This window comes from Squalius cephalus (assembly GCF_949319135.1).
Source record: "Squalius cephalus genome assembly, chromosome: 3".
NCBI lineage: Eukaryota > Metazoa > Chordata > Actinopteri > Cypriniformes > Leuciscidae > Squalius > Squalius cephalus.
Window position 1 is genome coordinate 55582315 of NC_137124.1, and position 27211 is coordinate 55609525.

Genomic DNA, 27211 nt, shown 5'->3' on the forward strand with positions numbered 1-27211 from the left:
GTGCATATTACTAGTCTTGTGGTGAAAAATTAATCCATGCAAGTTAATATACAGAAAAAAATTGTTTGCCGTCGTAATCTTTAATCAAAGTCTGAAAAGTTACTTCCGGTTTGGAATGGCGTTCCTTCTCTGATGATGTAGGTTTGACGGCTTGGGTTGGGAAACGCTTAACCACTCCCCTCAAACCGTTAGTCTGTTATGAGCAGAGATGGAGAGGAGGAGCGCTAGAGTAAAACCCCGCCCTCTGTTCAATATTCCTTTTCACTGGGAAATACGTCACAACACTGGAGAAAAGTCGTTTGCAACTTCCGGTTCACGCGGACTTTAAGTCATACCTGACTGCTAGAGGCATGGCAGTAAGATTTGACTCGTATACATCGAGATCGACATTACTTATTAGTGGTGTGCCACAAGGCTCTATCCTGGCCCCAATGCTCTTTTCGCTTTATATGCTCCTGTTGGGAGACATTTTCAAGAAATATGACATCGCATTTCATTGCTATGCAGATGACTTGCAAATATATTTACTGTTAATAAACGGAAATGGTACTCTGATACTCCCAATCTGTTAATGGAGTATCAGGCAGGAAGAACTTTGAGATCATCAACTCAAAATTTGCTGAAAATTCCAAGGACCAAGTTAAGCCAGAAAGGGGATTGTGCATTTGGGGAAGTAGTGCCAAGACTTTGGAATAGCTTACCATTACATGTTAGGGACGCTGACTCTGTACATGTCTTTAAAGTACAACTTAAGACACATTTGTTTCCCATGGCCTATTCATCCTTTTGATGATCATTTTTTATTCTTTTTATTCTATTACTATTGTACTATTTTGTCTTACTGAGTCTTACTACAACATCTTACTGAGATGGTGTAAAGCACATTGGTTAACATGTGTTGTTTTAATAGTGCTATACAAATAAAAGTGACATTGACATCATTACAATATGATAAAGTTCACAAAGACAAACATTTTGTTCTAATGCTAATGAGTCATGCACGATCAGGATAGGAACATGCATTAAGAAAGTAAATAAAGTCCATTTTAATATCATGTTGACTTTAGAAGGAGACAGCAACTTCCCAAGTACCAGCCCTGAGCTTTGGCCCCTACTCCAAATCACCCCATAAACTGGGGTCATAAACGGTAAAAATGTAATTTCCTCTTGAAAATATTATATTCTTCGCTCAACTTCACATGAACCACTCAATAGGTTCAACATGCAACACCTCCAAGAACTCATGAGCATTCTTGAAGACTCTCCCCTCTTCTCCGTTTATCACTCCACCCCTTCCCCCACCCTTCCGACAGCTTCCTCTCTACGTGCCTTCTTCCATTCAGGCAGCACAAGCTGTTGTGATGTGGACTAGCAGCATATGTTTCTTCTAGAATGTCAGTTCACGAGGGGGGAAGGGAGCAGGCTGTTGGAAAAAAAAGGGGGGAAACGCTCTGGGAGAGTGGAGAGAGCTTTTACTGAATTCCGTGTTTGTGTGCTGAATGCTGACACTGCAGAACAGACTCACAGACTGATGAGAGAGGAAAAAAAGCCTCCCCTTTCTGACCACTAAATGCTTTGGGCCTTCATGCCCACCCCCCCACCCCCCAACAAAACTGAATAATGAACTACACTGGTAATCACTTCCAGCACTGCTGCAAACATAATGTGGTTGTTCAGTGCAGTGCCTCATCTTGGAAGCGCATTCTCCCCCTCTATCAGATATACAAACTGTTTAAAGATGGCCAGTTTGAGGGGAACGCTCAGGAGCTCAGCATAGATAAACATGTTTACTTCGGCTATCCTTGCAGTGCCGGCTTCCATATGCTAACAGAAAGCCTTCTTGAAAAATGGCTGCCATTGGTCCCTTGGCCACGTGTGGCCTACTTGAGAGCGGGAGCTAAGGCCAATGTCTCAACACGTCTGTTTCGCCTGATGGAGTTTGACTTCCCAATAGAAAATACCAGTTTCAAAGTGACATGAACAATCCCACTTTAACAGGTAGATTTAGTTTTGCATTAGCTGAAAAAAAAAGTTTTGAGTGTCTGATTTGAGCTAAAGAAGCACAGTCATTGTTGTCCAGTTTTATTACTGATTTGGAAGACATGTTATTTAAACTGAAATGTGCCCCCAATCAATGTGCTGTAATTGCATGGAAATATCTGCCTTGGGATTTACCTTAAAAGGGCCATTGCCATGAAAGTCACTGATTTTCAATAGTTGTTTTCCATTTTACATGCGGTCTATCCTTTAGTATGTAAGATAAAATGTGTTAGTGCACTAATAAAGTAGTAAGCCAAAGTTGTGTGGATTATGTACTTCAGCTAATATTGCCCACAAATCCTGTGCATCTTTTGGCATTTTCTGTAAAAATTGGCGAGGAATGCCGGAGGTCCAATAGCAGTTTTTAAAGGTTTGAACCTAAAAGTTAAGAAAGAATTTTGAAATATCCTAACAAGAAAGCATTAACAGTAAGACTTTGGAATCAAGATGCAATTAGCAACACTTTATTTTAAGGTGGCGTAGTTACTACATGTGCTTACTATAGTAATAACAGTAAATTATGCATAATTGCAATTTACTAACCCTAACCAAATCATAACCCTAACTGTAACACTATAGTAAGTACATAGTTAATATTACTCAGTACTTATTTGAGTAAGTACACTGTAACTAAGTCACAGTATTCCCCAATTCTCCCAAACACTGTATGAACTTCTACCAGAGAAGTACATACTTTCACTTAATACTACTAACAGAGGTCATTTGAAAATCAGATTTTTTGATAATATTACAAACTCTAAGTAAGGCTGAACCATTTTTCTATTTTAAATGACTTATCATCTTTAGCAAATGAGCATATTTTCAAAAGATTATTTAAGCCTTGGTAGTAAAATGCAATAGCAATTAAAGCTTAATTTGCACAAGATGAATGCAAAGTTTAAACTGCACAAGATGAATGCTCAGAATAACACTAGGCCATGGCAATTTCTAACCACTCACTGCTCTGAGTTTTATCACCAGACCAAATGGATCTACTCTGAATTTACATTTCCACTTACATTAATTGGAGGTTATTCTGCCTTTGATGGTAATGGAAAGTGTAGTAGCTGGTTCTAGATAGGCAGCCGCTTTTAGTGGAGAGAAACAGTCAGTCTGATGCAGCGGATCACAGCAGCTGGACCGGGCTTATATGGTTGGGTTAAATGTTAGCAACTAAACCATGGGTTGCATCGAAGGCCAGTTACTTCTAAATGTAATATTATATTAGCAATGTTTACTGCTGCAGATCAAACATGAAATGAACATGCATTTACAGAAACAAGTGTTAAAGAAGAAAAATCAATAGCCTAAAAACAGCCTAATCATGCTACATGCTACAAGTCCCTCGATGATCATTTAGCCTTCGATACGTCAACGTAACTGATTCACCTCTGCCACTATTTCATGCAACATCTCTCATGGGGATCCCAGATCAATGCCGCCTAAAAGATAATGATAATTTCCGCCTTGTTCGAGAGCGCTGCATTATTGGATTACTTCAACATGCACAATAAATGGGAGTGTGATTAAAGCAGGATTTTATCTTTTAGCCTTTTCCCCTGCAATTGATAAAGACGTCATTCATCAGATGTGAGCAAGAAAATCCTTCGAAGAGATGTAAAAGGTGTACAGAATGTGCTGACTCTTTTGCAAAAGTGAGCAATATTTAGGAAGACAACTCTAATAGACTTTGTTTTATATCAGGTCATTTTGTAATTGTAAGTGCCCTCAGAAATATTTCACAGCAAACTGTCAGTTCTTACACGTCTTGTCTAAATAGAGACAAACAATAGGTAAAACGTTTGCTAGAGCTTATTAAATTTACGTCTGAGAGACACTTGAGAGACACTGAGAGAAATTGAAAATACAAGGACGTTTACCTCATGAGGAAATTCTAAATGTCAGCAAAGTAGTTTTTACACCTAAATATTTTCTAGTGCTGTCACAATAATAGAATTTGAGTAGTACCAATACCATTGAAAACAAAGTAAACATGAATATGCGCTTAAAAAAGTTAAATATTGATATAAAACAAATTTAATTAAAATAAAACAATGCCATGTAGCCTTCAAGTATTTTTCAGGTCAATTTTTGGCATAGATTTCACCTCACACAAGATTATTAGAAATACTTCATTACAAAACAGCTTAATTTTGGAATTTGTAATAAAAATTTGATGTGAAGTGTCTTGTTTCTGTATTTCTAACTTTGTGGTTGTGTTATCCAGCCAGGAGCTGTGAGAGGACTTATCAATATTGTTATTTTTATTAATATTAAGGATGCACTGATATTGATATTCTTGTCGATACTGATTAGGTGATGATTATTGTAATGCTTTGGCCAATTAAAATTGCAATATCATAAACTGTACAACTTTTTTTAAATTAAAACATTAAAAACTAAACTATTCTGTATGCAACAAGGGAAGTATATAGATAGACAGAGAGATATTATTAAATATCTCTTTTAAAGTGTATATGATTTATATGATGTATATAATGTATTAATACCTCCGTAAAATGGCGTCTTGACCACTAAGTGCTTTTGATTCACACATGCAGCCATTACGGCAAACGCTTTCTTTCGACGTCCAGAATCTAAAGCAAAAGTTGTATAATCTTACCTGATGAAAGGACTAGATGTAACTCACAGAAAGCAGTAAACTACTGCAAAGATTGCAGAATGTCAGACAAAGTGAGATTTCCTTATGGTGCAGCAGCTCACAGGCACACACAGCCAAAAAGCCTTGACAAATGCATTTTGGCAAGAGTGAAAAAGGATGTAGCTGGAAGGCTCTCCATTTTGATTCATTAAAAATTACACTATAATGGAGAAACAAGTCCTGCTCTGTGCTCAAACAATGTGAGCACCTGCAAGTTGTGCGGAGTGCACACTTACACACAGTACTTAAAGGAAAAAACCTTTTTGCTAATTTATCCTTTCCTTTTCCAAATTCTGCTTCTCCCAGCCCACAATGCATTCACTGAAGAAAGTGGATCAGATGTTGAAATATTTCAAATTAAATGTCAACATTATAAAATGTGATGAGATTTAGTCCTTCATCTGAATGCCCACTTTTTTGCATTCATCTTACTGAAGTATGTAAAACCATTCTGTGAATAAACAGATGCATAAAAAGATGTTTTGATTATTATTATTTCACTGGGATGCAGAAGATATTATTGCCTTGAACTGTATCAAGCATGACCTTGTTGGAATTATGGTAATAAATAACACTGCTTCTGAAATTATCATATTAAATGAAAAAAAAGAATGTTTCACAAACAATTACAAAGAAATGGCAAGTAACACGTTGAATTAAACATGAAGTAGGAAAAGTAATTTCTTGTAAAACAAACTCAACTGATCTTTCCTTACAATTTCCAAAAATACTATAGTTACAGTGACACCTGCGATTCAATAAATATGCTTTTAGTCTGTTGTTCAAAACTTGCATGACAAGAATGATCATGATTATGATTACACTGTTATTTTGAATCCCCCCCCCCCCCCCCTCCTCCATTCTTCATACAGTATATGGCAGCTGCCAATCAAGTTGTAGTTCCCTGTAGTGGCCTGAGGCACTGTTAACCTTCTGCACACATTACAGACGTCCACACTCATTCACTGCTCTACCGCTCAATGCAAACATGTGCGTGTATACGTGAGCACTTTTGTGTTAGTGTGCTCAAGTGTGTCAGCACATTTGTGTTGCATTATAAGTGTGTGGCGCTGATAATACACCAGCACATCTGAGCCAGGATGTGCCCAAACATGCCTCCTTCACAACTCGATGCCATTATATACTCTCTGCCACAACAACTCCAGAGCTCGGGATACGGAAGAGAGAAAACCTTTGAGAGGTGACACAGAGAGCATTGAACATGTCTGTGGGGGTGTTTCATCACTGTCATTAAAGTGAACACATGCCTCCATGGTGCGATTATTCTGATTATTTAAAACCAGGAAAAGCGAGTCACATATGGGAGAACAACGTATAAACCTGCTTAGTACTACTGTGAGTAAATAGAATTAATGTAATATGCTTTTCTGCTGGAGTATTGAACATGTTGCATTGTTAGCATATGCTAATTCATATATTGCTTAAATAAGGTCTATCTCAAATAATGTTTACAAATGTGCTCTTTAAGAGGTTACTCTTTTGTGGTGGGAATTTGCATTTCAATAGCATATTTGTGTTTGCGCATCTCTTGTTGTAGTGCTGTGCGCTCTGCTCCGAGTCTCATAAGGTACTGTATCACGCAGCTATTTTAATCATTTCACAATGTCTAATACCGAAAACACCAATTTGCATGTTCATTAACTTGTCACGATTACATCAAACTCTTCTGGATAATTAACAGATCCTTTCTGCGGAAGAAGTCTAAATATGGTCAAATTTGTTAAATGAAGTTGAGAATACTACCTGAAAGCATTATAAAATTGCAGGGGGCAATGGGGGCAGAACTTTGTCTATGGCGAGGTTATGAATTATGTGGATAAGCTTTCTCTGTTAATTCGGTGGGTGCTGATTCCAAGCAGCTCTAGTTTTTCTTCTGGCATGTTTGCTGGGAATTGCAAGGCCCTATTCACTGTAAAGCTGCTTTGAAATAATACATATTCTGAAAAGTGTTATACAAATCTATTAAATTGAATTTAGTCATTTAAACAGAAAACATAGCTCAAATAATTAGATCTTGAAAGAATCTGAGGAGAAACGTATCAAGCTAAATTTTTCTGGTTTAAAAGTGAAAGCATGCCATTGTTTAAACAGCTAAAAATTGCTGAAATGCACCATGGAACCAGACCAATTATACAGGGCTTCCGATTAAGACTGATTAGTCAACTAGTCTAGGCCATTTACACCTGGTATTAAGATGTGTTTTGGTTGATCGGATCACAAGTAGACGAGGGAGACACATTCCTGTTCACACCTGGTGTTTTAATCTGTCTCTTTTGTCCACTTTTAACCACTTCTGGCCCGATTTCTTCTAGGAGAGGGTCTAAGGGCGGGTAAATGAATGTTTTTTTTTTTTTCAGATCTTTCGATCTAAAGGATTAAATAAGTTCACACTATTTACTTATGAACGCAACCAGAGATGACAGAAAAACATACGGAGATCATCAGCTTTAGTTTCTGCTCTGGAGCCGCAAGACCAGCCGAACGTTGTGAGTGAGTTAGAAATCAGGAATGGTGCGAAACCATTGTGCTTGGTACGTTTTTCATCTTCAAATCTAACTTGGGTCTTCAAGTTTAAATCCCATCTGGCCAACGCGCTTCCCATAATGTTACTCATTAGATCAGAAGACGGAGAGAAGGCGGCCTTTTGTGGCTGTTTGAACACATTCGACCACATGAGCGGTTACACTACGAAAGCAATCCGGTCGAATGAATTTTCCACTGCCTCTGGAAGTGGTCAAAAGTGGACAAGCTCAAACGTTTTAGACCCCGTTTACACCTGTATTTAGCGTCGTCCACTTGTGATCCGATCTTAATAGCAGGTGTAAACAGGGCCACAGATTAGTCGACTTTGAAAATAAGCACATTTCTCTTTATCTGAACTTTAAACGCTGGGTTCGGAGGCCGAAGCAACAGCGCAGAACTTTCAGAGGTGCGAGATAAGTGGCTCTCTCCACTAACTTTAGCGAGACCGGCTTCCTACATCTCTGCCTCTGGTCACGAGCCTGTCAAAGCCAAAGTCTAGTGTGCCACAGCCTGTTAGAACACTAATTATCACAGCTTCTAAGAGGCAGGAATGTCACCTGTGGAAACAGTTGCAGCCTTTACAAATAATTGCATGTTCCTATCTGCCCGTCTCCAGCACCATGGAAATGGTCTTATTAGCGAGATAAAGGAGGAAGCAGGCAACAAGTCAATGCCATGGTGAGAGCGGCCCATGGCTGCGACACGCCATGATGGGAGATGACACTTATCGACAGATTACATAAACCACTCAGGTTCTAGCTAAGCAGGAATTTGGCTCCCTAAATGAAGAGAACCAATTTCAGCCATCACACAGGGCCGGGGTAATGAAATAGAAGATGAGAGGTCTGAAATGTAATTTTCTGTGTGGACTCCTTTTGTGCCGTTATCTCTGAAGGTGCAATAATGGTTCAGTCAACGACTTTCGCTGACCCTGTAATGACCCGCAGTAGTTCAGGTCTCTGAGTGAAGAACTATAATTACCATATAATTACTAAATACCACATATTGTGCATTATTGCTGGGAAATCTGAAGTATTTCAAAGTATGCTTGTTTGGAACAAGCAGCATCAAATTATGCATATTCATAGCAGCAGCAGCGAGACATAACAGAGATTCCACACGCCACATCCGTCCTCCTAACAAATTCATTATCGCTGGAATGTGTGAAACAACTTTAGTACAACACATGAACCTTGAAAGGTAATTTTACTAATTTTTGAGTCGAAATTGAAAAGGACCATTCGATTTTCATTAACATTGTTCGCATAATAACATATTTTCAAAGAAACCAAAGTCTACCGTGATCAAAATCAAATCAAAATGCCAATTATCAGTTTCCTTGTTGCATATAACTTACTTATCAGTGTTGCGATATCTCTTTCTCTTTCTTTAACTTTTCTTGTTTCCTTTTAAAACATTTTTGAAATTAAACAGGACTATAAACATCATTAAAAATGATTTTTCCCCAAAGTCTATAAACTCTACAAGAATCTCTGCTTGCGCAGAGAGAAAATCAATTGATCTGTTTTGTACTGGATCTTTCTGTTGGTTTCATGAATAAATCTAAAGTCCTAGAGCGTTGATGAATCAATGACAGAGTCTCTCACGACCAATCTTCTGAAGCAGACAGCAAAGGTCCAGTGGAGTGGACGGCCACTGGCGCTCTCCTGCTGGCAAGACCCAAGCGTTTATTTCATGCCTCTTTAAACCGGCGGGGTGAGATGCGGTGAAACCGTCTGATAGGATCCAACTCAAACCTGAGGCCTGAAGCCTACCGCCTGGTGCTGCAACTACGGGCCGCTTTGGGATCAATTTCTGTTGGGCAGAGAGCTGGATTGATTTACAGGGCCTGTCAAAACAACTTTCTCCACCTGCCTCCAATGCGCCACAATTATGTGCAATGTTTGGCCCATCACACCGATGGCACAAGGAAGGGCAGAGGCAGTAGTCCCATTTCCTGCCTGAGGCTCAAAGTAATATTTTACACACAAAAAATTAACATTTTGTCATAATTTACTCACCCTCATGCCTCATGTTGTTTTAAAGAATGTTCATTCTGCTCTTTATCATACAAGGAAAGTGAATGACGATCCAAAAAAAAAATGACACTAAAAAGAAGTCTACATTGCATTCCAAGCTTTACAACAGCTTTGTGTAAGGAATACACATAAACGTAATTTTAAATCCTGTTCATGCAACATGAATATGCACATATTACAAGACACAATAAACAAGTGACATGTTCTGATGCACCATATTTGAACAGACAACAATGTAATTATCAAGAATAAACCATGAAAATTCGATTGACAAGCACGAAAATTCATTATGCTAAATATCTATTTGTGTTCCACAAAAGAAAATAATCAGATTTGGAATGAAATGAAGGTATTGCATTAAATAGTACTAACATAATGTGACCAAAAAACAGAAAAAAACGATAAATAATTCAATTATACCTCCAACCTTCTTTAGGATGCATTGGGTGACCTTTTAAAAAAGCATGTCTATCACAATACGCTTTGAATTCCACCGTCCCAACTTGCGAAGGTGCTAAACAACCAAGTGTGGAAATAGTGTATATAAAAGCCAGGTAATAAAAGCTGTGAATAAAACCTGCTTATCATAAGAGATTTCCCAGCCAAAGCCGAGGACACGGGCCGAGCGACATGCGGTGAGGCATGAGGAATGAAATGGCAGTGATGAGCAGAGAGGCCATCTGCATTTCACAAGTCCCAGCATGTCAAAGACAGCGTCTGTTTGGAGTGCACCTCCATCTGTCATAAATCACTTCTTCTCAACACAGCACTAATGGCGGAAAGGTCACATGGAATTTTCTGACACGCTGTTTGTTTGTCATCCATCGGCAAAGGGATGCGGCCGTGTTTATTGGTGCCTCATGAGCAGCGGCGACCAGATGAGACCCAGCCATGGGCTCTGCGCTAACATGCTAGGAAAACCCCCCGTCTGGTCAGGTTAAGCAATGTTATTTCAAAATACTGTTTCAAAAGAGTACAACTTCAAGAAATTCACAGACAACCAACCCTGACCGTATTACAAAAAAGTTTTTCAAAACCTCTAATATAAGATCAAAGGCCGTTTACACCTGGTATTAAAATGTGTTTTGGTCGATCGGATCACAAGCAGACAAGGAAGACACATACCCGTTCACACCTGGTGTTTTAATCTGTCTCTTTTGTCCACTTTTAACCACTTCTGTCCTGATTTCTTCTAGGGGAGGGTCTAAGGGCGGGTAAATGTATGTTTTTTGTTTGTTTTTCAGATCTTTCAATGTAATGGACGAAATAAGCTCACACAATTTACATATGAACCCGACCAGAGACAATGGAAAACCATACGGAGATCATCAGCTTTAGTTTCTGCTCTGAAGCCGCAAGACCAGCCGAACGCTGTGAGTGTGTGTTAGAAATCAGGAATGGTGAGAGAACATTGTGCTTGGTACGTTTTTTGTCTTAAAACTAAAGTTGGGTCCCCAGCCAAAAAAGTTTGAATCCCGTCTGGCTAGAGCCTTTCCCATAATGTTACGCATTAGGTCAGTACAGACAAGAGACAGAGAAAAGACGGTCTTTTGTGGCTGTTTGAACACATTCGATCACATGAGCGTTTATTTACTCACCGTCAGTCCATCCAAGATGTAGGTTATACCTGATCGAGAACACTTACAATTGGTTTTGCTGTTGTAAACTGTTATGTAGTATTTCGGTTGATTCAATAATGTTAAAAAATATTGTTATTCAACAATATTTTTGAATTCTTGAATTTAGATTTGATCACATGAAGCACAATTTCTAGGATAACATTTTTAGTGTCATTTCTATAATGTAGATATACGTTTTAAAAATGTATATCATGATGTGTCAAAATACTATATCAAAATCCTTCAGCTGCAAACACTGCAAAATCCCCCCCAAAAAGAGTTCATTCAAGTCAAAAAAAGTTTTTATTTTATCTGGAAAAAATTTGGTTACACCAACAAAAGTCATTTTTACTTTATTTTTTATTTTTAATGGGTCCAATCAAATAGAAAAAAAATCCTCGAAGAAACATTTTTAGGTTACCACTTTTGTTCTAGTGCACTTATACATAACTATACTTGACTGTTTTTATCTTAAAAAATAATCAGTAGAGTTGAAGTGTGTAACTTATATGCTGTATTGCAAAAACTGATTCTGCCTGCCATTGTTCGAAAAACAGAAAGTCCCGCCCCCACACTCACGCCATTGGCTGAGCCACAAGTAGACATTTCGAGCTGCTCAAACAAACTGAGCAATGTTTAGAAAGCACCACTGTTTACACAAATGCCTTACTTATAGGTGTCTCTGCATATTAAAAAAAAAAGAATACTTGGATATATTGCAGCTATGGCAGACGATTATGCTTAAATAATTGAGAGAAGCAGAAATCGTGATCACAATGAAAATATGATTAATCATGCAGCCCTAGAGAATTCTGTCAGCATCTACTCACCCTCATGTAGTTCAAAACCTGTATGAAATCATTTTTTCACAGAACACAAAAGAAGATATGAAGAATGTTGACAGCCAAACAACATTGGAACGCATTGACTTAAGACACTGAGATATTTCTCAAAATATCTCATATTTTAGAAAGAATTTGGGGTGGAGTTAGCTTCACCTTAAAATCAATGGTTGAATGGCATAGTAAATGTTTCCAGCAACTGCAACCTTTATATTAAACAAAAAAACCCAACCCCTGGAACTCTTAGTATTTGCATAAGGCATTGGAGAGGTTAAGCGGTGTTTACAAAGCCGAAGGCCGCACTGTAGCAAGATTTCAAACTCATTGAGCAGGTCCACTTTGCATACTAATGTTCAGAGGTATCTTAAAGTCTGTATCTTCCCCCTGTAAATCCAGGCCAGCTCCAAGGCAAAGGGAATCTGCCCGGGCTCCTCCGCTCATGATAACAATGCAGCAGCAATTAATGAAAGGCCTGCTAGGGATTTATTACGACGGAGAAGAACAGAATACGGTGCCAGAGATCCTGGACGCTCGACATTTGAATACAGGCCACAAATTATACACAGTTTCAGTAAATGAAGTGACTGAGTGTTTTTGTTCCACAGGCGTACATCTTCCTATTGCTAGCAAGGAACAGGGCGCACTAACCACTAGCGTGGCCAGCTCTGGGAAAGGAAGTTATTGAAGCCTGGATTTCCTGCTTTCAGCTGTGGCCAAGAACTTGGAGGTTTATGGCGGTTTCAGGAACTGACTCATCTAATGATTCATGGATCAGAGATTGCTTTTCACATGTGTCTGGTCATGGAAAAACTAGCTTGAATAAGAACATACAACATTTATGTACGCCAAAGACGGCTGAAGGGCACGATATTATTAGATATAAAAGCATAAGTCCTTCAGAATTTTTTTTTTCAAGATGTTCAGACGCCATTTGTATCGACATTAATTTCTTCCACTGAACTGACAAAGCCCTCCATCTGGTTTGAGTTACAAGGCTTTAACTTTGAAATGTGGTAACTGGTCTCGCTAGTCTTTTCAGGTTTAACAACAAGCAAAAATGCTCTTGAACTGGCAGAAAATGTCTTCTATTACCAGTTTACTTAAAGAACACTCCAAAATCATGCGACAATTAAACTTCAGACTAAAGTGATCTGTGTTTTCAAATTGCTCTGGAGCATTTTAGTCCATCACAATCACCACCACTTTTTACAGTCAGAATTTTTTGATGTTTGATTTACATTTTTACCAACAGTTGGGGGGTAAACATGAATAGCACTTGCAGAAATGGTCGTCAGGACCACGGTGTGCTCCGTAGCTGGCAGTCATTTTATGGCAGTTGTCCTGAAGCACATTTACTTACATGACGTCAGTGGCTAAGAGCCAGCTTTTCATTTTGGTGGCAATTTACCTCAGCTTCTTTACAGGCTTGTTATTACAACTAAACAGCAGACCACACTCAGTTATTCCCTTGGAGAATCAATTTACCGTGGGTCATGCTTAGACTCCAGACAACCGGTTTCGCAAAAGTATGTAAAAATGCTCGTCTCGGTGAGCATCCTAGTGAACACAGGTGCTTATGGCTTATAGGTGCATTCATGCCATGTCTTAATTACTGCATGTTGCAATTAGTGGTCGACTGATGTTGGGTTTTTTTGTGGCCGATGGCCGATATAAAGCCGGGATTATTTTAAAATATATGTGACCCTGGACCACAAAACCAGTCACATGGGTCAATTTCTTAAAATTGAGAATTATACATCATATGAAAGATGAATAAATACACTTTCCATTGATGTATGGTTTGTTAGGATAGGACAATATTTGGTCGAGATACAACTATTTGAAAATCTGGAATCTGAAGGAATCAAAAAAATATCGAAACATTGAGAAAATTGCCTTTAAAGTTGTGCATTTATGTTCGCGATTGTGCTCTATTATGCATTTACAAAAATAAATGTTTTATATCTTTAAGGTAGGAAATTTTCAAAATATCTTCATGGAACATGATCTTTACCTAATATCCTAATGATTTTTGGCATAAAAGAAAAATCGATAATTTTGACCCATAAAATGTATTGTTGGCTATTGCCTCAAATATACCCGTGCGACTTATCACTGGTTTTGTGATCCAGGGTCACATATATAACATATATAATTTATATTTATTTTAATCAATATTTAATAAATTATAAATTAATATAAAATAAATCTTTAAAATAAACATGCTTATACTTTAGATGACAACTTCTTGAATCTGCAATCCTACAACAGTATTTTTCACAAATAAAGTAATTGTTTAAAAATACATGAATATGTGAATAAAATGAAGTAAACCCTGTGACAGGGCACTCAGTAATCTGGTAATTTTGTGTACACTGGTAATCATTTTTTTTTTCAAATAAAGACAAGGTAACACAAATTTTTACATACAGCACACAGTGAAAATGATATGAATATGACACAGTGGGCAACTGGATATAGTGCAGCATATTTTACAATTAAAGATTTAAAGTATGTTGATTGCGTCTCTAGTGAAGCTGAACCCTCCTGTCCGGATTCACTTCGTACGGACCGACCGTCACACACAGTAACACGTTTATGCAGGCTACAAATGCACACTTCACAAGATCTCACATTTTTTGGATTTAAATGTAAAATCTCACAGCTGAAATTAAATGTTTATTAGATATTCAGAGGTTTGTTTCAATGATATAGATGCGTATTTGCTGAATATTGACGGTGAATGAGAAAGTATCATAGCCTATTAGTTTGCCTTTCTGTTACTAATAATTTCAAAGCAAACGCTTTACTTTTTCGCATACCGTTTACTTTCTTTGTCTAACAGTTCTGTCAAATAACGTATTAGATATGACTGTTAAACAGAGACCATAAACAATCAGGTGCAGGCATTCTCAGCTCCATCAAAATAAGCTCTGCTTCTAACACATCAGCCAATCAGAAAAACATATTGACCGATGCCAATATTTTAAAAATGCCAAATATCGGCCATGGCGATATATCAGTCGACCACTAGTTGTAATTACGTGATTTCAACTTGTAAAAAGCGTTCACGTCCTCGTAGAGCTCGTAATTACATCTTGTAAGATGGGAATTGTCTGAGAGCTCCTACTTGTACCACATGACTGCTGTACCACCTGATCACTGCAGGTTCATTTAGGCATTGCTAGTGGTAATTCCCAGCCCGAGGACGTGAACAGCTCCGAATATAACATCACGTGGTGTCTTCTCGAGACTACGGTAATTACGACATGGCATGAATGCAGCATATCATTATATTGGATCCGTGCATTCGGTCTTAAAGTGACAGCAGCCTAATATACCCTCTGCTGTCTGTGTCATTAATGTTAATCAAACAACAAAATACAAAAAGTAAATCACTTTTGTCGCTTTAAAGTTGTCATATGATGCTATTTTCAAAGATGTTATCATGCTTTAATGTTAAAAAAAAATACATTACATTGTATGTACAGTATGCTCCTCCTTCTGAGAAGCACAGTGTGCTCTGATTGGTTTAAGGTTAGCCCCCCACCCAGTGCATTGTGATTGGCCGAACACCTCAAGCGTGTGTCGAAAACGTAACGCCCCTTAACATAACAGCGAGCTTCAGCTTCCAAAGCAATTATATAAATACTATTAATAATGTTGTCAGCTTTACCACATCAGTTCGAGCCCGAGTCGGATTCTGAAAATGCAGATGACCAAGCCGATCGATCGGAACCAACTTTGCAAACGCGACTTCAGCAGAACATTTCACAGTGGGACATTGCAAGCTCTGCTTGAGCGGCCAGTGTGAAACAGAGCACGTAGTAAATAAAGTAAATAAAATACTTTTATTTATTCACTGAATATAATACAGAACATACGCATGCTATTATGCTATTAAACGCAGGACCTTCCCTTCCAAGGACCTCACAAATGTATATGTTTGTCATCTTTTCATCACAAGTTATAAGCCGAGAAATAGAAGCCTTTGTGCACAGTTTAAGAAATATTCATAATAATATAATAAAGTGTATTAATGTGTTACAATCTTTAGGGCTTTTAATATTTAACATCTAAAAAAAATAAATAATGATTAGCATGATTGTTTGGTATTGAATTGGTATTGAGAAAATTTCAGCGTTATTGGTATCAGTTTCTCAAATTGTGGTGTTTGGTATTGTGGAATTTAGTATATTAGTTATTTTAGTGTGTTGGTTTTTAACTTCACACTTCTCACGGATAATAGACACGGCTTCCGACAAAAATGAAGTGTTAAATCTAATGGGAAAGAAAACCAAACTTAAGATACTTTTATGTATAATGAGGAAACAGGGCAAAGGCAGTTGATTTTACACTGTTTAACACTGAATAACAACCAAAGCTTAATTCAGCAATTCCAGCACTGAAACATTAAAAACAGATTGACAGTAGTGTTGCATCACCTAAATTCATTTAGTTTGAAAAACATGCATTTAGTGAACAAAGAACCATACTTGATGGACGCTCATTTGTAAAAGGTGTCGTTGTAGCAGCCGCGGTTTTGATGCACATGGCAACTGTAAAAGAGTCAAACTTTAGTCAATCCGATGTTAATAACCAACTTTCAATATGACACACTTCCTTTTTTTCTCCACCCAACGTATGCGATTCATTTTCTTCAAAACACTGCATTGTGTTCCAAACAAAAGCAGAGGATCCATCCGAAGACCATAAAATCAATCAGGAAAGAGTGACCAATACTTGGGTTTGTATAAAACAGCATCTGATTTGTTCAGCTCTTTATTTACAACAGCTGTTTGGATTAGTGAGAAGAGACAAGAATATTGCTGCCAAACATATCCATCCTTTTATTCACTAAATATAACACAGAATTCCTTTTTAACATGCGCCTGCTATTATGCCAATCATTAAACGCAGGACCTTCCCTTCCAAGGACCTCACGAATGTATAATATTTTCCATGGCTTTGATTTTTTTTACCCCTCCCGTGATAATCTTGATTCCTGTATGACCACAGATAGATTCTAATAGGAAATGATGCCTATGAAGAGTAAAACACACAGGACGTGGCTGTTTGTGTTGGTCTGTCTCCCAGCAGAGTTTAGTAGTTCACATTACCCCTGACCACAGAGCACAGCAAAGTGAGTTAGCTGCTTCTAGAAGTGGCAAAGGCACTTTTGTGCGGTTCATTCATATCTGTTTTCAGCCTTGTTGAGGTAAACCCTCTTTCATATGCGTCGCCATTATAAACCTATTTGTTCCACGCTGCCCACCGACTGAACATAAATCACATGCAGTCAATAAAAACATCAACATGTGAGAGAACATACGCCTAGAGACGCTAGAATCGCGTGTTTTCAGTGTGCCAGGTGTTGATTCAAGAATAACTGCTAATTTGGACATGATTCAAAACAACTCTTGAAATGATTCACTAGAATGATGCGATGTTTCCAACGGGGGTAAAAAGGAAGATCGCCAGACAGCAGTAGACCATATGCTCATGGAAGATTTTGATTTACACAAATTGAAAATCAACAGTTTGTTGTTTAGTAGTACTACTAAAAATATTTCAATTATCTGCTTTCCATTAGAGTCGCTCGTACACTAAATTCACAACGGACTGTGAGCAGCATACGTCCCACACGGGAACATAAAAAATACAAACCGAGGAAATGCTATTGTTTGGCGTGCAGGATGTCAGTCAGACTGAATATACTCTGACTTCAGCTCAACTTTTTGATCTTTCATCCTTTTAAAAGAAACAACCTGGAACAAACATGTCAATGCTGGCCAACAGAAAGTTAGCAACTCAAATATGAAGCGATTTAAAATGCCATTGATAAGCTGAGTGAAGAGATATCTTATCTGAAGCATACATGGGCCATATGGTGCCACGACCGCTGCCGCCTGTTGCTGGCATAACAATAGCCCGACCTGGACAGCGAATGACGGGCACAGTGTTAGCCTGGACTCCCTGAGCGGGAAACGCGAGAGCAAACGTTCATATTTGCATTTTTTTTTTTTTCTTACAGGTGCAGAAAGGGTCTAAACCAGATGTCTGCTTGAGCGCAAAACTGTTTGCCTTCTACAATTCAACAGCCTCACACACACACACTCCTCCCCGGCTCAGCAACAGGAAAAACAATAGCTTCTCTCTGTACGCTCCCATTCCCCCACAATCCTCCATTCCCAGAGGTAACCCAATCCACTATGTCTGAGCAATGCACCTATTCTCTTCTCATTTCACAACTGAAAGAATGCTTTCTTCCTGAGCCACGCCGGAGAGCACCACTGAAACAGAAAGTATTGAAATTAATGTTTTTCCCTCCTGATTCAAATTCATTATTTATGGACAGTGATATGCGATTTTCCTTAACAGAGATCGTAGCTTGAAAGGGCAATGCGGTACTTTTGCAAAGCTAACGCGGTTTCAAAGACATTCTCATTCAACAACAAAAAAAAAAAAACTGTAGTTTAATAACTCATTCAGAGTTTTTGTCAGCCGTGTTCTGATCAATAAATAACTATTTAAAGCTTCATTATGTGTAATACATAGGCTACTCAATGTGCAATGTATATATTAGAGAGGCTGTATGCAATATAAAGATCACCGGCAGCGCTGGTTTGCCTGAATTCATCTATCAGTGGTGCTCAAAATGACAATCTGTTCCTCATTCATAAATTATAATAATACAGTAACAGCACATACCTTACAATGAAACATACACTCCAGCAACCCGGTTAACACAAATCAGCAATATACTAACAGACAGCCAACTAAAGTAAAGGTTAAGTTTGAAACTTTAGTCACTGCATCATAAAATTATTCCCACTCTTATTTTATGGTTTATGCTTTCCCTTTTTATATCCCAATGGATATGGCTAACTTTGATAAGGTTCTTCAGTTTTCTAACCACATCTGACCAAGAGTCAGATGTTCAACCTCAACTGATGGGTTCAGTGTGAGACAATGTTTCATTCTCTGACTTGAAAATGTCAAGCAAGCGTGTTCAACAGGTCTATGCGCGCACTGCATAACACTGAGCAAAAAAGCACTCATTCCTTCCTATGCCTATTTTACACAACAAGCAGATTTGCTTCTCATCACTGTCATACTGTATGTCAGGGGCGTATATCAGATAGAAGTCAATCTGTTTACTGTAGTACATGATAATGGCTCAGTTAGAGGACACAAACAACACATTGTGTCGCTCGGACCCTTCTTTATAAAAGAGGCCAATGTGAAATATAAGACAATAATTAACTGCAAGAAAAGAGGTCTTTTCCCAAAACGCACAATAGGGAACTTGTTTTCCTGTAAAGAATTAAAGTCCAGAACAGGGCAAGGGTCCGCAGTTTTAAACATTTTGCATTAGAAAGAAAAAGTGAAACTGCTGCTTTGTGTTCTCATAGTAATTCACAGTAATAATCAATATGTTTCCATCAATTCATAATCATTTCTGTCATTTCTACTCTCGTAAGTATGTGAACTCAAATGTCATCATATATGACATTCAAGTGGCCAAAATAGTAAAATAACATGCAGACTGTGTTTGGCATTACTGATCCTACTTATTTAAGGAAACAATTTTAGTAGGCTGACAGTGTGATCTGACTCTTAATGACTTTGAATTAAGTAGCCTACTATAGTCAGCTTGATTCAGTCATATATTGACTTGGAAAAAAAAATCAACTACAATACATGTTTAGTGTAAAAAGTAAAAAGATCACAATTTATTTTAAGGGGATGTTGATACATTGTAATTACTCAAAAAAGTACTGAATAAGATTAATTATCTACATGTACTACATCTACATGTTAACTATAGAGTCACGATTAGGGGTTATTCTAAAGTGTCTTTGTTACACTGTAATTACACATTTTTGTATTTACTATAGGGTTAGGATTAGGGTTTGGTTTAGGGTTAGTTTTGTGTAATTATGCATAATTTACCGTTATTACTGTGGTAAGTACATGTAGCAAATGTAACAAGGACACTGTAAAATAAAGTGCTACCGGGTTTGGTTTAGTGTTAGTTACTTGTAATTATAATTTACTGTTATTCCTGGTGAGCACTGCTAGTAATATGTCATCTTAAAATAAAGAGTTACCAAATTCGGTTACACTTTAGGTGTAAAGTGTGGGTTTTAATTTGTCTTTGTTACACTGTAATTATATATTTAAGTACTGAGTACCATTAACAACATGTACTTACTATAGGGTTAGAGTTTGGTTTGGTTTAGTTGCATGTAATTATGCATAATTTATAGTTATATTACTATAGTAACTGCATGTAACATATGCAACAATGACACTGTAGAATAAAGTGTTACCCAGAATTAATAATGAAAAGTGAAACTCACAGCTCGTTTTATCGTTGAGTTTAAGCAGCTGGAGGTGCGATGCATATGTGATTTCATAACTAATGAATTCACAAATGGAGAGTGAAACTGTTAAATACGTCAAAGAGCAATAATGCCATGGAGTAGTTAGTGTGGAGTTGGTAAAGCTAGTCATTGATGAATTGCTAGGCTAAGCTATGCTGTTACTATCGTCATAGTTTCGTTGCTTGTGATGAAACAGCGTTTCTGAATAAGATACTTTAAAACACACACACACACACTGTAACTGACACACTATATTTTAACCGGCATTATCGTTTAAAAAGTCGAAATACAACACGCTGAAGCACGACATTAGTCCATAAGAAACAGGGCGGGCATTCCCAACAAAGGAAATGACAGAGGAATAGCAGCCAGATTCTCAGTAGGAACATTAAAAACAGTGTCAACTACTGCTAGAATTGTATAGCAGATTTGGACAAACTTTTAAACTGCACAACAAAGAACTAAAGTTTCTCAAGAGTAACTCTGTCAAGTAAAGTGCGAGTACACAGGGTTGTTGTTGATGTTGTTGTTGTTGTTGTTATTAAAATAAAAGACACTGATATTAAATAAGCTTAAGGATATGATGTATTTTCCTGTGCGTGTTAAACAACGAAACATCCATTGTAATGATGTACTAAGATGTAAGATGCCAAGAGTTCACGCACAGTAAGTCAAATACATAAAGAGGAGAAAAGTCAAATGTACTTACGGCTGAGATCTGAACAGAAGTTGGAGAATAAACGCCAAAGATGCGCGAGCAACAAGTCTCTCCTCGATATATTTGTGCACCGCTCCGAAATAGCCAACTATGGAGGAGAAAACAGCAACATTTGGATCCGTCATCTTGTCCAAAAATTCTTTTCATGCAATAATCAATGTCCAAAAAAACGTTCCCCCAAAACGACGCGTATTGTTTCTGGTGTAAATGTGCAGGACTTACTGCAGAGCGCGAGCGCGCAAGGTCAGCTTCTTTAGCAAAAAAATGTGAAAAATGTCAAAGATTTTCGTGCTATGTCAGACTGAGTCAGTGGACAAAGTGAAAGCAGCACCCTGTTGCTGCAGCGTCGCACTAAAATCCCATTGAAAAGATACTTTGAGCCCGACCCCTCTTGTTACATGCCTATCAATAGTCATAATCACGCAACACAGTTTGTATTTGCTCGTCTGCTTTAACTTAATCCATACAATATTAAGCCATTAAGGGCTAATTACCTTAAAACTTACCTTAACGTCCGCTTTCTTTATTTATATCAACATTTAAGTTCGGCCCCTTTGTTTTTGTTCTAGTGTGGGTTTGTATAGTTTTTTTTTTTTTTTTTTTTTTAATGCAAACTGTGTTTAAAGTTATTCTTGTGTTTTTTTGGGGCCGGCCGGGAATGTGAACGTGAATCTCCGCCGCACCGATAGAGATGCGAAGAATGCTCGGAATGAGAGCAGGAATGAAATGAACGCGAGCGTCGAGTTTGCAGAAGGGCGGAGCGTCACTGGCGTCATCCCGCAGCTTCTCCCACATCCATGGGGATGACCTCACAGGACACGTCCGAGCAATCCTCCAATGGGAGACAGCGCTGGCTTGTTTATACTTTCTAGCCCACTTGTTTGCAACGTATCGATTCAGATCAATGTAATTATAGTTCTTTCGAGGTTTTAATTGTTTACTGTATATCCCTGTAGAACTATTTGTTATATATTATTAAAAAAAAAACATTAATGTTTCCAAACATTAACATTAATGCACCGGTCAAAAGTTTGGAAACATTAATGTTTTTTAATGTTTTTGAAAGTAGTCTCTTTATCTCACCAAAGTTGCATTTATTTGATCAAAAATACAGAAAAATCAGTAATACTGTGAAATATTATTACTATCTAAATTGACTGGCTTCTGTTGTAATATATTTTAAAATGTAATTTATTTCTGTGACGCAAAGCTGCATTTTCAGCATCATTACTCCAGTCTTCAGAGTCACATGATCATTCAGAAATCATTCTAAGATCATTTCTTATTATTATCAATGTTGAAAACAGTTTTAGCTTAATCTCATGATACACTGCCTTTCAAAAGTTTATTTGGCAAATGCACATTCATTTAATCCAAAAAGACAGTAAAGACATTATGTAATTAATAAATATTACAAAAAAGTGTTATATTTATAATGATGTTCTTCATCAAAGAATTACCACTACAGTTACCACTAAAAATATGAATCAGCAAATATAGATATAGCAGCATATGGACTGATTTCTGAAGGATCATGTGATACTGAGTAATAATGCTGAAAATTCACACAGAAATAAATTACATTTTAAAATATATAACAAAAGAAACCAGTTCATTTAAGTTAATTTTATAATATTTCACTTTTTGTACTGTATTTTTGATCAAATAAATGCAGCCTTGGTGAGCTTAAGAGACATTCAAATACATTAAAAAAAACTTTATTTTTCTGAAAAAACCTTAATGTTAATGTACTGTATATTTGAGAGTCTCAATGCATCTTGCATTATATAAAGGAAATCACTTTTTTATTTAATTTATAATAGGTTTCAGAAAAACCATACCACTGTATTTTGTTGGAAAAAATGATTACCATGGTATTTCTGGAGTGATATATGTCCATTAAAGTAATAATGTATAATGTTTTAGTCAGCAATTGCATTACAGTGAGTGCACTATTGTACTAAACATTCTTTAACATTAGTCATACTAATTATTATTACATAGTAATATAATTCAAACCATCATATCAAAATGTATAGTTCATATTAGGATATATGATACAAAAATACACCAGTCAAAAGATGTTTTAATGTTTTTGAAAGAAGTCTCTTAATCTCACCAAGGCTGCACTTATTTGATCAAAAGAAAAAATGTAATATTATTACAATTTAAAAGAAACATTTTCTATTTCAATATATTGTTAAATTTAAGCTGAATTTTCAGCATCATTACTCCAGTCGTCAGTGTCACATGATCCTTCAGAAATCATTCTGATATGATGATTTGCTGCTTGATTGTTATCAGATATATTATGCTCGATTATTAATATTTTTTTTTTTAGGATTCCTGAATAGAAACTTTAAATGAACAGCATTCATTTGAAATATCTTTATATATATATATATATATATATATATATATATATATATATATATATATATATATATATATATATATATATATATATATATATATATATATATACACTCACCTAAAGGATTATTAGGAACACCTGTTCAATTTCTCATTAATGCAATTATCTAATCAACCAATCACATGGCAGTTGCTTCAATGCATTTAGGGGTGTGGTCCTGGTCAAGACAATCTCCTGAACTCCAAACTGAATGTCAGAATGGGAAAGAAAGGTGATTTTAGCAATTTTGAGCGTGGCATGGTTGTTGGTGCCAGACGGGCTGGTCTGAGTATTTCACAATCTGCTCAGTTACTGGGATTTTCATGCACAACCATTTCTAGGGTTTACAAAGAATGGTGTGAAAAGGGAAAAACATCCAGTATGCGGCAGTCCTGTGGGCGAAAATGCCTTGTTGATGCTAGAGGTCAGAGGAGAATGGGCCGACTGATTCAAGCTGATAGAAGAGCAACTTTGACTGAAATAACCACTCGTTACAACCGAGGTATGCAGCAAAGCATTTGTGAAGCCACAACACGCACAACCTTGAGGAGGATGGGCTACAACAGCAGAAGACCCCACCGGGTACCACTCATCTCCACTACAAATAGGAAAAAGAGGCTACAATTTGCACGAGCTCACCAAAATTGGACAGTTGAAGACTGGAAAAATGTTGCCTGGTCTGATGAGTCTCGATTTCTGTTGAGACATTCAGATGGTAGAGTCAGAATTTGGCGTAAACAGAATGAGAACATGGATCCATCATGCCTTGTTACCACTGTGCAGGCTGGTGGTGGTGGTGTGGGGGATGTTTTCTTGGCACACTTTAGGCCCCTTAGTGCCAATTGGGCATCGATTAAATTCCACGGCCTACCTGAGCATTGTTTCTGACCATGTCCATCCCTTTATGACCACCATGTACCCATCCTCTGATGGCTACTTCCAGCAGGATAATGCACCATGTCACAAAGCTCGAATCATTTCAAATTGGTTTCTTGAACATGACAATGAGTTCACTGTACTAAAATGGCCCCCACAGTCACCAGATCTCAACCCAATAGAGCATCTTTGGGATGTGGTGGAATGGGAGCTTCATGCCCTGGATGTGCATCCCACAAATCTCCATCAACTGCAAGATGCTATCCTATCAATATGGGCCAACATTTCTAAAGAATGCTTTCAGCACCTTGTTGAATCAATGCCACGTAGAATTAAGGCAGTTCTGAAGGCGAAAGGGGGTCAAACACAGTATTAGTATGGTGTTCCTAATAATCCTTTAGGTGAGTGTATATATACATTTAATGTGTCCTTGCTGAATACAAGCATTCATTTATTTCCTTTTCTTTAATAAAAAATCGTACTTATCCTAAACTTTTGAATGGTAGTGCATCATGGTTTCTACATAAATATGAAGCAGTTGTCGACATTGATAATAATAAGAAGTGCTTCTTGTGCAGCAATGAATGAATTATATAGGATAATGTTACACTGGAGTTATACTTTACAATAAAGGTTCTTTTATTTCACAATATTACTGTATTTTTAATCAAATAAATGCAGGCATGGTGATGAGCATAGGAAACTCCATTCAAATTCATTCAAAACTCTTGATTGTTCAAGATTATTTAGAATTGGGGGACCAAATGTAATAATATTTTCCATTGAAATGTATATGTTTGCATTTCATGCCGTCCATGTGATTAATGCGTTTTTTAAGCATCACACTGCACGTGTGCATTAGTAGGCTTCTCTTTGACCATGGTAAAAGTATAGCATTAAATGCAACCTATACATATATAATAGCCTCATTGAAGCCCATAAAGTTGAATCACTAGTGAATAATGACTTTTGCTGTAGTGCAGCGCTTCCCTCTCCCCTGCTATATCTGTAAAATCTGCATCACGTCTGCTTTCCAAGGCTTTCTTATCTTATCAGCCGCTTCTCATCTTCGCGAATGGTGTCTGTTCCTTCAGTACCAAACTATTAAGCATCAAAAGGGAAAAGGCTTATCTATGCAAATCCAGCTCGCCCTGGAGGAGCCAGTCTGCCCCTTCCAGCTCCAACACCTGAGTGCAGTGATTCATTCACCGTCATGGGTCATCTGCCAGAAGGGTTTCACAAGCTCCTTGTTAAACATTAGCTCTGTGTATCCAGGAAGCCTCGGCGAAGGATCCCAGCATAATAGAGGACTGTAAATGGCTTCATAGCCTTACATCAGAGCCTGTTTTCATTGCCTTATCTAAGAGCTGAGCTGCCCTAACAGATTGGATTGGTGGAAAGCGGCCATATGAAAATCCCTCCGTGTCTGTGAACCCAGGTGGAAATGTCTTCCGTGAAGAACAATGCCAAAGCAAACGGTTGCCGTTGAACACAGAGGGCGTACTGTAAATCTCTGAGCCGCTGTGCCGGCGCTCTTAGCTAGCGACATTAAAGGCCACATTTGGCCCTTTGAGGAACAAGTACATCAGTCAATAATGCATTTACAGATTTTTGGCAACACAAAATCCAAGTAAATCAATGCCGGTATTGGCTAAAGTAGCTTTAAATCGCCTCGCCGTAGCGCGGGACGTGGATCCGTCCACGTCGTCGACAATTTAAGAAACGCACACACACACACACACACAGCCTAAATGTATGGATGAGATGACATTTTTCATGATGGCATGGTTGAGGTGCACGCAGATAAAATGATAAAGTGGCTCATTTAAGAAACCAATAAGCTCTCCAGCTTCATGCAGCATTCTGCACTCTGATTCAATCAATTTCATACAAGGTACAATTGAGCAATATTCTCGCAATCCCTACGAATGCCCGAGGCTGATCATTCAACCGCACTTTGATGTATTACAAACAATATGAGAACTTACACAATTTGGCGGAGCCTTGGCCCAGTTATGAAACTACGTTATGCAAATGATGACTCACTGCAGCATCTTGAGTTTGTAAACTTACACCCGGATGACATTGGTTATGAAAAGACACGATTACGCAGTAACTCAGCCAAAGAAGATGAACAATATCTAATTCTGCCGTCCGATGTTTTGGTGGTGACCCGCATCAAGACACAAAAGAGGGAGCTGCAGACAAATCAGAGGCCTAAAACACGCTCTCAGGTGTCTACCTCACACACACACACACACAGCCCTCTCCATATGCTCAAACAGCCAGCTCACCTGAATTAACACTGGGTGTGGCTACAGAACAAAGCGCCTGATGCACAGCGGAAACCTGAGAGCTTCTGTTGGGAGAGAAGAGGGAAATGACCTGCTAAAAATTCAATGATTCAACCCTGTGTTTTCATTTTAATGGATATAATCGTTCAAATAAAGCACTATGGATTTATTTTGGATGCATTTCGGGTGAAAAAAAGATTTTTAGTTTCTGAAGAAACGTGCTTTCGTGCATAACTACATTGCTAGGGTGTCGCTGTATGCAGTTTCTAAGGTGACCTGTGTGTTTCTTGTTTTGCTCTTGGTGTTCGCTTAGTCTCTACACTGAAAACAATTATACTTTGTTTGGACCAAAACATTTTTACGGTTTGGTTCAAACCTTGAATTTTGATTTAATATGAATTAAATACAAAGTGAGAATATTATTTATACCATACACTAGGGATGCTCGATATATCGGCCACCATATCGATCTCGTCCGATATGTGTTCCTTTTTAATGTTATTGTTATCGGCCCAATAAGAAAATTTGGCCGATATATTAAAGGCAATAAATAATGGATTATTTCCTGCACTGTTCGCCATGATAGTTTAAAATTGCTTGAAATAGGATTGAAATCACTTCAAAAAAGAAAAATACAGTTCAGTGCAACATTTGCAGCGCAAATCTGCCATATAGGCTGCATGAAATTATAATGAGAACATTATAACTGTGTGTTTGGGAAATGGTGAGACTTTTGTTTTTGTAATCAGGCTCTCAAAAATTATATAACAATTC

The 27211-nt window shown here is 37.7% G+C and overlaps 1 protein-coding gene across 8 annotated transcripts in view; it reads right to left on the reverse strand.

Annotated features, from left to right (window-relative positions):
• tead1b (TEA domain family member 1b) overlaps window positions 1-21627 on the reverse strand; it is a 75836-nt gene extending 54209 nt beyond the window's left edge. For 5 of the 8 annotated variants that reach the window (XM_079866125.1, XM_079866123.1, XM_079866121.1 and 2 more), the window contains exons 1-2: window positions 21361-21626; window positions 20846-20942 (exon numbers count right to left, since the gene is read on the reverse strand). The gene's annotated coding sequence lies outside the window, so the exon portion shown is untranslated. Of the gene's footprint in view, window positions 1-20845; window positions 20943-21076; window positions 21336-21360 lie in introns of those variants that run through there. The other 3 variants (XM_079866120.1, XM_079866118.1, XM_079866119.1) reach the window with 2 other exon arrangements.
• Window positions 21628-27211: the final 5584 nt, after the last annotated feature.